Source organism: Otolemur garnettii, unplaced genomic scaffold, assembly GCF_000181295.1.
Source record: "Otolemur garnettii isolate 467f Iridium unplaced genomic scaffold, OtoGar3 scaffold00005, whole genome shotgun sequence".
Classification (NCBI taxonomy): domain Eukaryota; kingdom Metazoa; phylum Chordata; class Mammalia; order Primates; family Galagidae; genus Otolemur; species Otolemur garnettii.
In genome coordinates, this window is record NW_003852400.1 from 30,220,894 (window position 1) to 30,234,018 (window position 13,125).

The 13,125-nt window shown below is 37.2% G+C and overlaps 1 protein-coding gene and 1 pseudogene across 1 annotated transcript in view; both read left to right on the forward strand.

Moving 5' to 3' along the window:
• Positions 1 to 13,125, forward strand: part of SCIN (scinderin) — an 85,883-nt gene that overhangs the window by 28,366 nt on the left and 44,392 nt on the right. The gene's annotated exons all lie outside the window — the stretch shown is intronic.
• LOC105887910 lies at positions 5,538 to 5,914 on the forward strand (annotated as a pseudogene).

The following is a 13,125-nucleotide window of genomic DNA, read 5'->3' on the forward strand; positions in this document are numbered from 1 at the left end:
AACTCCCTCACAGACAGTGCTGTGTGAACTGGTGCATTGTTATGATGCAAGAGCAAGGAGTTGTTCTGTCAATAGAAAAATTGATTTTCTTACTCTGTTATGCTTCTGATAGTTAGCCAATGATTTTGACACACAATTTAACAATTTTTTGTGTTTTCTTCAGTTTTGCTTGTTACTGGCTGCCCTGACCTCTCTTTATCAGTGATGCTTTTTCTCCCCCCTGAAAAATGTATAATCCATTTGTACACTGCCATTTTCTTCATGGAATTATCCCAATAAACTTGGACTAATATATTCCTTATTTCACTTCAACTCTTGCCAAGTTTAACAAAAAATTTATAAACATTTGTTCAACGTTCTAATTCAAGATCTGACATTCTCATGACAGCACACAAAAACACGAAACAATATTGAAAGCCACTCAGCAAGACACCACATGTTGACACAAACACAGCTGTGAGCCATTGATATACCAAGATTATGAAACCTTACCAAGTTCTTTGTACAGTGCTGTCAATGTACATGCATGGTGGCAAGTTCATGAACTTTATTGTCAGACCCCATATTGTATATATTCCCTCAAATAAGATTATCAGTCAAAGATATAATAATATTAGGATGTCTTGATGTGTGTCAGCAAGTTGATTCACATTTATTCAACAAACATTGAATTCTTGTGCTGTGTCAGGCACTAAATGTTTGTACCAGTAGCTACTTCTTTGTACAACCACTGTGTTCTTTCCCTCGTGACTTTACAGAGCCCTATCAAAATGTATTGTTATAATATCTTTTTGAATCTTCTGCATTTAATAGGCAGGTGATATCTCTTTGGGTTTTCATTTCTCTGATTTCCTAAGATATGCATTTCCCCCTAGTGATTTTAGTCATTTGCATTTAAATCTTTCTAAAGACTGTCTTGTAAATATGATTTTGATTTAGAGGAGTACAATATATTAGTTACACAATCCAGTGATAGCCCAAAGACCAGTTATTAAAAATTACATAATGAGATAATTGTAGAGATTATAATTTATTGCTTTAATAATCCCCAAGTTCAGACTTTTGCATTAATAATATTTTGGAAATGATTTTAATTAGGTGGGGAAAATGTTTATGGTAGAATGTTAAAAGAAAAGGCAGGATGTAAGATTTTATGTACAATATCATCTTAATGTATAAGTCCATGGGTATGTAGGCATGTTTTCACAGACATACATATATATTTGGAGGGAAATAGGATGGCGTATTACCAATATTATCTTTGACCTTTGGGATGTGGCTGCTTGTTATTTTCTTCTTCATTTGTCTTTGAATATTCAAATTTACTATAATAAACATGGATTATTCATTTTATAATCGGAAAAAAGGCCATTCACAAAAATAAAATAAAATTAGGGATGGTAGTACTGGATGTTCAATCATCAGAATAACATTGCTAATAAATTAGACTTATTAAATTATTCAAAACAAATTCTTGGGCTCAGTGCCTGTAACTCAGCCGCTAGGGTGCCAGCCACATACACCGGAGCTGGTGGGTTCGAACCCGGCCCAGGCCAGCTAAAATAACAATGACAACTACAGCCAAAAAAAAAAAAAAATACAGGCATTGTGGCGGGTGTCTGTAGTCCCAGCTACTTGGGAGGCTGAGGCAAGAGAATCACTTAAGCCCAAGAGTTTGAGGTTGCTGTGAGCTGTGATGCTATAGCACTCTATCGAGGGTGATATAGTGACACTCTGTCTTAACAAACAAACAGATTTTTGATTATTTCATATTCTTTCAAGGCCTCTGTTATAGAGATGTGATCAACCATTTAAGTCCTCTAACTTGGCAAATATCTATTAATGAGATCTATTTCTAGTTCACCCTCTTATTTCAGTAGTTTTACTCAGAAGCAGACCCAGGAGCAGGACTTGCCCTCGGGGAGTGGTGGACAGAGGGTTGCATTAACTACCAGAGGCCATTCGTGCTTCTTCTAGGGGCCCCTGGGTCCAGAGCAAGTCTCTAAACTTCCCTCTGTCTCTGGTTCCTCATTTGTAAAACGAGAGGTTAGACAAAGTGGCTTCTCCGGTCCCTTTAGGGTCCTGCCCTGTGATTCTGTGTTATCTCTTAGGCATTACATGTGTTTAATTACCACTCATTTGCCACTTGCAGTCTGTTCCTGGAAATGAAGCCACAGACATTTGACACTGTGTTCTAGGAAGTGAAGCCACCGTGGCCGAGGGGCTTGGCTGTGTGTGTTGATGTCTGGTGTCTTCGCTTACTGGATTCTATTCAAGGTTCTGAACAAGAAAGTTTCAATGGTCAATAAGAAAAGGCAAATATGAAGAGAAAACTATGTAAAAATATAACTTTGGGTTTAAAATGTTAGTGACAGGGATAAAGGAACGTAATGCTTAACGTAGAGTGTCTGTGTTTCGGGACTTTTCATTTGGTTTTACAGAGCACCTACTTTGTTTCCATTCAAGGCACTCAGCGTGTAGATTGCATCTTATCTGACAGTTCTCACTCGGAATGAACTGAAATTTTCAGTGACATCCTTCTTTATATTCAGTGGGCTTTTTATTTCTGTAAGGTTGTTTTGTAACCTTATACAGGGTGAGTAGTTATTTGCTTAATTAATTATGTACCTATGATAAACTAGTTGACCCCTAGGATTTCTCTTAGTGCTGTAAGTGTAGAAGGAACTTGGTTGGGGAAAATTACAACTTTATTTTCATTAATCTCTTAACTACAACGTGGCATTTCCTCCAATTGTGAATGTGATCAGCAAATAAGAGTAACTTGAGCAGTACTTGTAACTTTCCAGATCACATGATAGTTATTATAGGTAACCTCAAAATACCACGCACATCTCTGGTAATTACCACGGTTATTAATTAAATCTGCTGCTTGAAAATATTACTTTAATGAGTTAGGGAAGAAGTTCATATATGACTGTATTATTTTGGTAGTTGCATTCCAATGTAATTGGTTTCCATTTATAATACTTTATATTTTATTTTTTGCATTTAAAACTATTTTTCTTCTAAGGGATCCAGTAGGCTTCAGCAGTGGTCCAGAGTGGTCAATAGCACACACTCACACACACACAAAGTCTCCTTGTTTAATTACATTGAAATATCACTTCTTTTTCTAAGACTCTAATGCAACAGCTGATTTTAGTAGTCTAAAAATCTTTCAAAATGTCTTTTAAATCTGACCTTTTAAGTGATTAATTTTTAATGGAGACCTTTTAAATTTACTTACATTTAATAAACTTTGAAAGTGTCTACATGAGAATTAGTAAAGTTATGGACTTTTCAATCAAGTCATCCTATTACTACTCTCTGATCAGTGCTGAATTTCTGGAACTTGTCTCTCTGACCATTAAAGGGCTCCACACTGAAAATTGAAAGATAATTTTTCTGAGAGTTATTTGAGGTGTCTCAGCTCTTTATTGATCACGCTATTTTCACACAGTTTTGATATGGCCAGTCTCTAGGGTGACCATAAATTTCTCCTCCAAACCAAAGCACTTAGGACCGAGAGACAACCTGGCCATTAACAAGACTGTCTGGGGAAACAGGATGTGTGGTCACCCTCTTTTCCCTATCTTTAGCACTTTTAAAAGTTCGTATGACTAAACATAAAAATAATCTTGTATGTGGAAGTGACCAAAGTCTGTAAACTAAAGTCACATTTTATTCTGTGTTTGTTTTCTCTTCACTACAAACATACTTGCCCTGAAAGGCTGCACATAAATTACGTAAAGCTTTTTCATGGTGTTTCTTCTTTTTGTATTTAAAATAATTAATGAATGGGAAGGAAAATTAAATATCTCACTAGCCCTAAGGTCTCAAAGTTTATTCATTGTCTGAACAATAGGAGGAAAAACTAAAAAATCTCCCGGGGGAACAATAATTTCTCCACCTGTTTTATAGACTTTCATTTTTTAAAAGACAACATCTGGGATATGTGAGAAAAGAGACTAAAGAAGGAGCAAGTTGTTTGAAACAATAATAAAACACAACCAATTTTTGAACCTGGGAACACTTAATACATTTAAGTGAAATTTGTTGTCTGCAATTATTGCAAATGCCAGTGGACTGTTGGCAGTCTGAAATAGAACAGCGAGATCGTAAGCTGATGCATGTTGTTGTCAGGTTTCTTGCTTTGATAAAAGCAATTCTAGGGCTCCCTGTAAAGTCACATATGCAAACACTGTTTGGGGTTCTAGACCAAAAAAATAAAATTATCATATCATATTTTTTCTCTGTTAATAAGTTTATTGAGCACTGAGTTTACTGAGTTCCAAAGAAAGCTTCAAGACTATCTACTTTGTTGTCTGGTTGAATAAATAAGCATGCGCTAAAAAACAGAAAGAGTGAGAATAGACCATGGGGGTCTTCAGAGGCCAGAGAGCCTGGTCTGAACGATACCACCATTGGCTGGAAGGTTTTCCTGGTAAAAATAATCTTTTATGAACTGAATGATAATAGCAAATATGCTAAATTAACCTCTAAAAAAAATCCTAATAAAGGACTTGTGTTCTTGTTGTTATATGTCACAGTTGACCCTTGGAAAGAATATATTCAGTCATTCTCTTGGCAAGGGGACTGGATACTTAGGAGGTGCTGACCTAGGCACCTTAGTAAAAACTAGAATTGAATAGTGAAAATAGTTCTTCAATTGTCTTTTACAGATGTACTATATAAAATCTACATAAACAATGAATAAAATCTCAGTTGTATTCCCCCAAAGTATCCTGCCAAACACAATTTGTCTTATCAGTGCTACTCAGGTTCCTTAAGGACAGGCACTGCTCTCATAGTTGTGAAGCCCTCCCAGCTCTACCTTGTTGCTCATTAATAATTTAACAATCAGGACAGTTAACTGTGAAATAAATGTGGTACTAGAGACCCAGCATATTTGTTTTCTTGTCTCTTAGAGGATAGTATCAGTTTAAAATTTTTAGGTATTTGCTGATGAAGATATGAACAAAGTCATACCATAGATTAAAAGAAGTTTTTAGATTTTACATTTACACAGGGGAGCAGTTGGTATTTAAAAAGGATAATTCTCAAATTCTGCTAGTCTTCTTTCTGGTGATAGTTACAACTAATCTCTAAGAAAATGATAATCTTAGAAGATAATAATGAATTCTTCCTTTTCTTTATATTTAGTGCAATATTCCTTATATTTAGTGCACATATTACACAGAGAGCACATACTACAGAAGGAAGCATTTAGCACAGTTAGAATATGTAGCTGGTGTCTAAAGGTTTTCATTCTGTGAATAAAAGTGCATGTCATCTGGCCTTCATCTCAGGTCAGGTCACCTCCCCATTTAGGGTGCAGCAATCACAGAAATCCAATTCTTTTCTCTCAGACTAGCACATAGTGTGCTGCTGCTACCCACTGGCCTTGGCCACTCTGCTGGGTGTTGCTCACAGCCCGAGTCCTGCCTCTTTGGGAGGACTGTTGAGCTGCCACTGCTCCGGGTTAAAAGTGAATATGCTTTTTCCTCTTCTGGGGATGCTGTCTAGAGGCACTCAGAATGGTGCAGTGTTTGACATACCATCATAGGCTTTCCTACAATACAGCCTCTAACAAAACCAGGCTGTCCTGAACCCCTGGTAATAGAATTGTTTACCTTTATACCAAGAAGGGTGGGAAAGCACTCAAATCTACATGTGGCCTGTGCCCAGGCAGACTTTGAGGGGTTCGTGCTGTGAGACCTAAAGTTTTTATGAGGCTGTCTAAAACAAAACACCATGCCAGCGGGGTCTATGATGGTTCCATGTGTGCTAACTGTGTTCGTGACAGATCAAGCGTGCTTTCCTTACTGAGGAGCAGAAAATCGGTGTGAAAGTGTTGAAGGCACAAGCACAGATCAGAAAGCCAAATAAGAAAATGAAGCTTTTTTTTAAGTAATAAAATTAAGACGTAAAAAAAAAGTGAATGTGCTCCAGGAACTCCAAGGAACTGTATAGACATAGTGCTTTGTTATTGAAATGACCCAGTCTATTTGCTTTTTCTTACCGAAAACTTGACATCAAAGGCGATAGGCATTGCTAATAACTTCCAAAAATCTTACAGAATATAAATATACAGAAATTGAAATGATTTTGAAATTTTAATAATTCAAGCATTGCACCATTCATACACTTCCAAAAGCAAAGTAAAAGGTTAAGAAATCAAATTGGAATTGGGAAATTCGGAATTTTGTCAACATTCTATGAAGTATCTGTGAAAACGTTTTGTTTCATCATGTAGTCCTAAATTTACTAGACTTACATGGGTTCACACTTTAATCTTTTAGCTAAAATATAATTGCACATTTAAAGCAGGCGTGATGATGTTGAAAATGATGCCACAGAAAGTGTGAGAAACTTTATTTCTGGGGCATGATCTTAAACTAGATAAATCATCCTCCATTCAACTGTTGAGGAAGGACAGTGTCAAACCAACTGAAAAACTACTCCTGGCGAGCTGTGGTTAGAGTCTTCCTCACCACCACTTGGGAAGGTGTAGAGTGTTTTTTAAAGTGTCTAAAACTTTACAAGAAAATAACATAAGAATAAAAATCACATTGCCATTAGCATTAAAGAAAGAGCATGGTTGTTTGGGCTCCTTATAAGATTGGGTTGTGGGTTTGTGATACCCACACGAAACATCGCTCAGTATACTGTCTTTTCTTGCCCTGTCATTTATTTCATTGTCAGTCAAAATTCTGTACTTTGTAAGGAAGGATGGAAATTTGAGTTGTCTGAGGTTTATTTTAATTTTTTTTTTTTTTTTTTTTTGGTCAGTAGGCACAATAAGCGCTTGGATATTGAGACATCAGAAAAAGTTTTGTCAGAGAAGTACGTGTTTCTGTGTGTGCTTTTCTGGGACTTTTTGTAAGTTCTTGGGAAACTGAACAATTAGTGCCTTAAATATTCTGGAGTCCCAGGTCCGTGCAGCATGGTGCCTGGCACAGAGGAGATGCTCATTGGTATTTGTTATCTGATTGAAATAACATTACGCTGAAAGCCACAGGGAGTCAGAAAGGGGTGCACTCACAGGTTTACCATTCAAAAATGTTTGCATTAAGGGGGAAAGTATTTGCCACTCTGTCTAGATTAGTCCTGAGGTTACATTGCATGTAGAGGAAAAACAAAGTATAAGAGATACCAGCAAAAAGGAATCTTTTCCTTTCTTCCCTGCATTATGTTGTAATTAAACCATTTTCTTCATCTGGCTTTATGGCAATGATTATTGGTACATACTTGAAATCCAAAGACGTCTAGTGCCAAGTACTGCAGGCCACAAGATTATGACACTTCCTAGAATGCTGTAGAGGCTGTAGCTACTTATGTCTACCATTTATGGACAGCTTACTGTTTGCTAGTCACTGCTCAAGGTAGTATTTTATTGTCATTTAGTTTAATAAATCTGTTATTTGGATTTCTAGTACTTAGTTTAGTTACGTATTTTTCTTCCGCATCAATTCACCCAGTGAAGGAAGTTGAAATATTATGAAGAAAGATAAGAAAAACATATAGTAACAGCATAGTTAACCATATGTTGCAATACAGTGATAATATTTCATATAATCTTCCTCTTTGTCATACCAAAGTTCAACATGAAGACTTGTGACCTTACAGATGAGATACCACTTTTGCACTTTTATATAATCAGTCCAAACTAATACCACTTGGCAATCATTTCTAAATGAGATAATTTTCTCTTTAGCTTGCGGGTGAAATGAGGGAATTTTGATAAGGAAAGGTAAACAGGAAAATGTAGTTCCAAGACAGATAAATGGACTTAATGAGTAGTACAGAGGAGAAGGACGGATCTTTGTCGGACAAAGTGAATATTTGAATTAATAAACTAATATAAACATTTAACTAGAATAGCAGGTTTAAATTCTCTCTTTTGTTTAAGTATTCCTCTTATCATAATAATAGTGATAGCATAGAAACAACTAGCAGTCAAAGACTATTTTGTTCATTAATTTTAGGCCAATTTCTTCTTATTCTTTTTGTTCATAACTAGGCCAATTCCCATATTGAACGGACACGTCTCTGATTCAGCAATTCATCATTCCTTGCCTTTATTTTGTAAATTATTTTATAAAATAGTGTATTAGTTTCCTCTTACATTTTATGCTATGAATTAGCTATGCCCAGATATGAAAAGGTTGAGTCTTCAAGATTCAGCAATTCACTTTTCCTTAGTATTGTATTATTAGTTATTGTTATTAGAATTGCTGTTATGTTTGCAGAAGTATCTCAAGCATCACAATTTTACAATTATATTATTTTGAAAAATATATATATACACACACATATATATTCATAAAGGTTTTCTTGTGGTAATCTTCATAGTTGGTAAAAATGAGCAAGAAGTTACTGAGACTAAGAACTCAGACTTGCTGATTCCCTTGCCAGAGACATGGTGGGGAATCAGCATCCCACAGTTAAGAGGTGGGACCTAATCAGAAGTGATTAGGTTTATCATGGGTTAGTTTTCATCAGAGTGAGTTTATTTTAATTTTTTTTTTTTTTTGACACAGAATCTCACCCTTTTGCTCAAGCTAGAGTGCCATGTCAGCCTAGCTCATAGCAACCTGAAACTCCTGGGTTCAAGCAGTCCTCCTGCCTGAGCCTCCCCAGTAGCTGAGAATACAGGTACCCACCTCAATGCCTGGCTAAGTTTTCTATTTTTTTTTTTTAGAAGAAGTGGAGTCTTGCCCTTGCTTAGCATGGTCTTGAACTCCTGAGCTCAAGTGATCCTCCTGCCTCAGCCTCCCAGAGTGCTAGGATTATAGAATGAGCCACTGTGCCTGGCCTGAGATGGATTTTTTATAAAAACAAATTTGACCCTCTTATCCTCTCTTGCTCTCTCTTTTCTCTCTTGTCCTTCTGCCTTCTGCCTTCTGCCATGAGCTGAGGTAGCAAGAAGATTCTTCCTAGATGTTGGGACCTTGATATTGGACTTCTCAGGCTTCAGAATGTGAGAAATATATTTCTCGTCTGTGGTATTCTGTTACAGCAGAGCCAATGGGTAAAATTTTGCACTCAAAGTCAACTCACTGAAAGTAGAGATCGAAGCTAACTTGTTGACTGTTTCTGCCCCAGCTCTCTCCCATGAAGCTGGAATAGCACAGATACTCCATAAATAAACCTTACAAAATAGATACAACCCAGTTCACCAAAAACAAGGTCAGATGTACAGGAGTACAGGGAGGATAAACAGAGAAACACAGGGGGATCAGAGAATCTGTTTTTTAACCAAGGACTAATGGCATCGTATGTGCCACAACTGTGGAGAAACCTCAAAAAAGGGAAGTTCCCTTCTGTCCTAATCCTTCCTCTCTGCATTCCTTGCTGATTGCATAGACGACTATTCTTTAGGAGTCTCTTGGAGAGGGATATATAGTTCTATGTTCAATTTGTAGTTTTAAATCTAAAATATAAGACTTTGACGAGGCTCCACTGTAAGGATACACAGACGGCGTAACAAAATCGTTAGATTAAGGTATGAACAAATAACAAGAAAGTGCAAGTCCAGGAGGTGTGTGGCAAGGAGTCCAACAGTGAAGTCATTTTACAAAGCAGTAGAACAGTGATACACAGGGTCAGGGGAAAGAGAGAGAACCATGCTTTGACCAGGGCGAGGTTTGACTATATACATAAGGGCAAAGAAAGGGTGTAGCAGCTAACATTTGTTGAGTTCCAACTATGGGTAAATTATAACAATCACTTCACCTACATTATTTCCCTTAATCATCATAATGATTGATTGATAAAAATTATGCCATTTTAAATGTGGAAATAAGATCACAGAGGCTTTTGGACTCCATCCAGGTCAGGCCAATTCATCCTTCTAAAATGAAGGGATGTGTCAGAGACACAAGGGGGGATGCACAGAAATGGGGAAACTTCAAAGGCAAATATTGTGTCCATTGAAAATTGGTGATCCCCAGAAAAAAGATATCCTAATATCTTTACCTGTTCCAGAGTAGCTTTCAGACCAGCAGATCCTGACAATTTGTCCATGGGAATTGTGGCCTGGGAAGTTAATGTGAACCTCAGAAATGCTTAGTATACCTGCCCTGATGGTTGAGGTGGATGAACCAGGCCAGCTGAGCACTTTAGTCATATCACCAGACCAGGCCCAGAGGGATTTTAAAATATGCAATGCTTAGACTTCAATCAAAATGAGTAAATCAGAGTCTAGTCTAGAGACAGGATTCAGACTTTGGCATTTTTTTTATATCTGCCCAGATGGTTCTAATATGCAGCCCGAGAAAACAATTGTTATAAATTGGCGTTCTGACTTATATATTTTAATAACTTGTCCAACTTTCCATGTTACAATAATTTGTATGATAACAGTTACAGAAATGTGTAACTTTGCATGTTACAGTAATCTGTAAGTTAATGTCCCATATTATAACAACTTATGAGTTAACTTCCTTGTAAATGTGACCCTCTAAATCTAATCTCTGATCAGTCAATATTACCGTTGTATCAAAGCTCAGTCTTGCATCACAATAAATTCTCCAAGTCCAAGGCCACAACATTCCCTGAGTCCTCTAGAGCTGCACTGTCCATTTGGCATTCTCAAGATGTATGTGACTGTTTAAGGTTAAATATAAATTAATTTAAATTAAAGAAAATGTAAAATTCAGTTCATCACACCTGCCACATTGCAGGTGCTCAGTAGCTACAGATGACTAGTGACAACTTGTTTGGACGGCACAGATATAGAATATTTTATCATTGCAGAAAATTGTCTGGGACACCACTGTTCCATAATTAACTAATTAACTCTCTTGCAGACTCCCACTTCACTTTGTCCTCTCATTCAGACATGTCTATAACATGATTTCTCTTCTCTAAAAAACTATTACCCACGATTTGATATACTGAATTACCCTTCACTTAGTTGATCAGTACCGGGACAAGGTGTTTTAGGGGGAGGGAAGCTCATCTGCGATCACTGTGAGAGAACAGCAGAGTGAATGTGGAAATCTCACATCTAGATGGGGTGGAGCTGGCCAGTGAAACCACAGCCTTCCTCAGAATTGCCTGCCCCTTTATATCTCTGTGGAGCTTCCTTATTATCAAATATTTGTCTTGCCTAAGACAAATGCCTTGCAGCAAGTCAATAGGCTGTAACAGCAAGGAATTATTTCACTCTCACCATTTATTTCTATGCTCCGTATGCTTATAATTCACTGATAATCTTTCAGGTAGGGAAAGGAAATTAGATATTAAATTACTAAATAATTGAAATGTTCTCTCTTAGAACCCGAGAGCTTACTCTGTTCGTAGTGAAAATAGAAGCAGAGCCATCCACTCTAAAATGATTAAGATAAGGAGAATAAAATGACTCATTTTCTATATGAAGAACACCAAAGCAGAGGTTAGAAGGTGTGGGTTTTATATCTTGGCTTAAATACTTACGAGGCATAGATTTAAAGCCAAATTCCTAATTCTCTCAGCCTCATTTTCTTTATCCATGAAGCTAAAGCAGTGGTGATACTGATCCTGCCCAATCTCTCAGAATTGCTGTGGGAAGCACAGAAGACCTTCAGCATTAAATGCCTTTAGGACTTGGTGCCACCTTGGCACATTTTTGATGAACATGCTGTGAAACTTTGCATCAGACATTGTCCTCGTATTGTTGTCCTTTTGCTATGATGCATTTCACATGCTCACGCTAAAGTGGCCAAATATCTTGGCGTTTCTGTAAAAGGATGGAAATCCCCTCTTGAGAATGAGAGTGTAAATGTTGCAATTTCATGGCCAAACAAAGTGGAGTTGACTCAAAGGTGAAAAATAAATAAACAGATGAAAACAGATGTACATGCCATGAAGACTAAGAATTAAGAGGATACAGCAGGTTTTTAAACTTCCTGGGTCTTTCTTTAAAAACTGATTTCCACATAGGTCTGCTTAAGTTTCAAAAGAAAAGGTCAACCTGGGCTGGGCACTGTGACCTGTAATCCTAGCCCTCTAGGAGGCTGTGGCAGGTGGTTTGCTTGAGCTTGGGAGTTTGAGACCAGCCTGAGCAAGAGAGCAAGACCCCATCTCTACTAAAAATAGAAAAAACTAGCACAGCATGGTGGCAAGTGCCTATAGTCTCAGCTACTTGGGAGGCTGAGGCAAGAGGATTGGTTGAGCCCAAGAGTTTGAGGTTGCTGTGAGCTATGACACCCTGGCACTCTATGGAGGGGGAAAGTAAAAACTGTCTAAAAGAAAGGAAGGAAGAGAGGGAGGGCAGAGGGCAAGGAGGAGAAAGGTAAGATAAGGTAAGGTAAGATAAGGTCATGTTGGGTTATGTGGAGAAAAAAAAAAATCCACCAAAGGTAGTACTGACACAGGTCATGAGAACTTAGAAATTCTGAAGCTAGGAGTTCATGAATCTGAAACTAGAATGTATATTATTATACAATTATTATGTAATTCTATAAACTAGAATTATATAAATGTAATATAAATTGCTCTAATTAATGTAAATTTCTTCAGATGTATTTTGAATTGAACTGTTGAAAGCAGAGAATAAGCAGCTGAAAAGATCTATTTAAGTTGAGAACTAAGTTACATTTTCACAAATATCCATGCTCTTCAATGTACTGGGAGTAGTGTCTTAGATTGCTAAAATTTCCTTTATGTTGCTGACCAAACGTGTCATTTTGTTCTTGTATCCATATCATGGTTGACATCAACAAGGGCTCTTACTCTGTTAATTATAATTAGCTAAACTGACCTAAGAATAATCCTCAGTTTTTCTTCTGTTACACCCAGTCAACCTGAACAGAAGTTACTTCCAACAGTAGGTGAAGCCCAGGGGAAGAAAGAAGCACGGTTCCCACGGGACACTGTGAATGTCAGTCCAATTAGCAAAAGGTGCTAGGTACAGCATGATGAAAATAATGCGGGATAGATCACATTCAGACATGATGAAAGTAATGTGGGATAGATCACATTCAGACATGATGAAAGTAATGCGGGATAGATCACATTCAGACGTGATGAGAATGATGCAGGATAGATCACATTCAGACATGATGAAAGTAATGCAGGATAGATCACATTCAGACGTGATGAAAATGATGCGGGATAGATCACATTCAGACATGATGA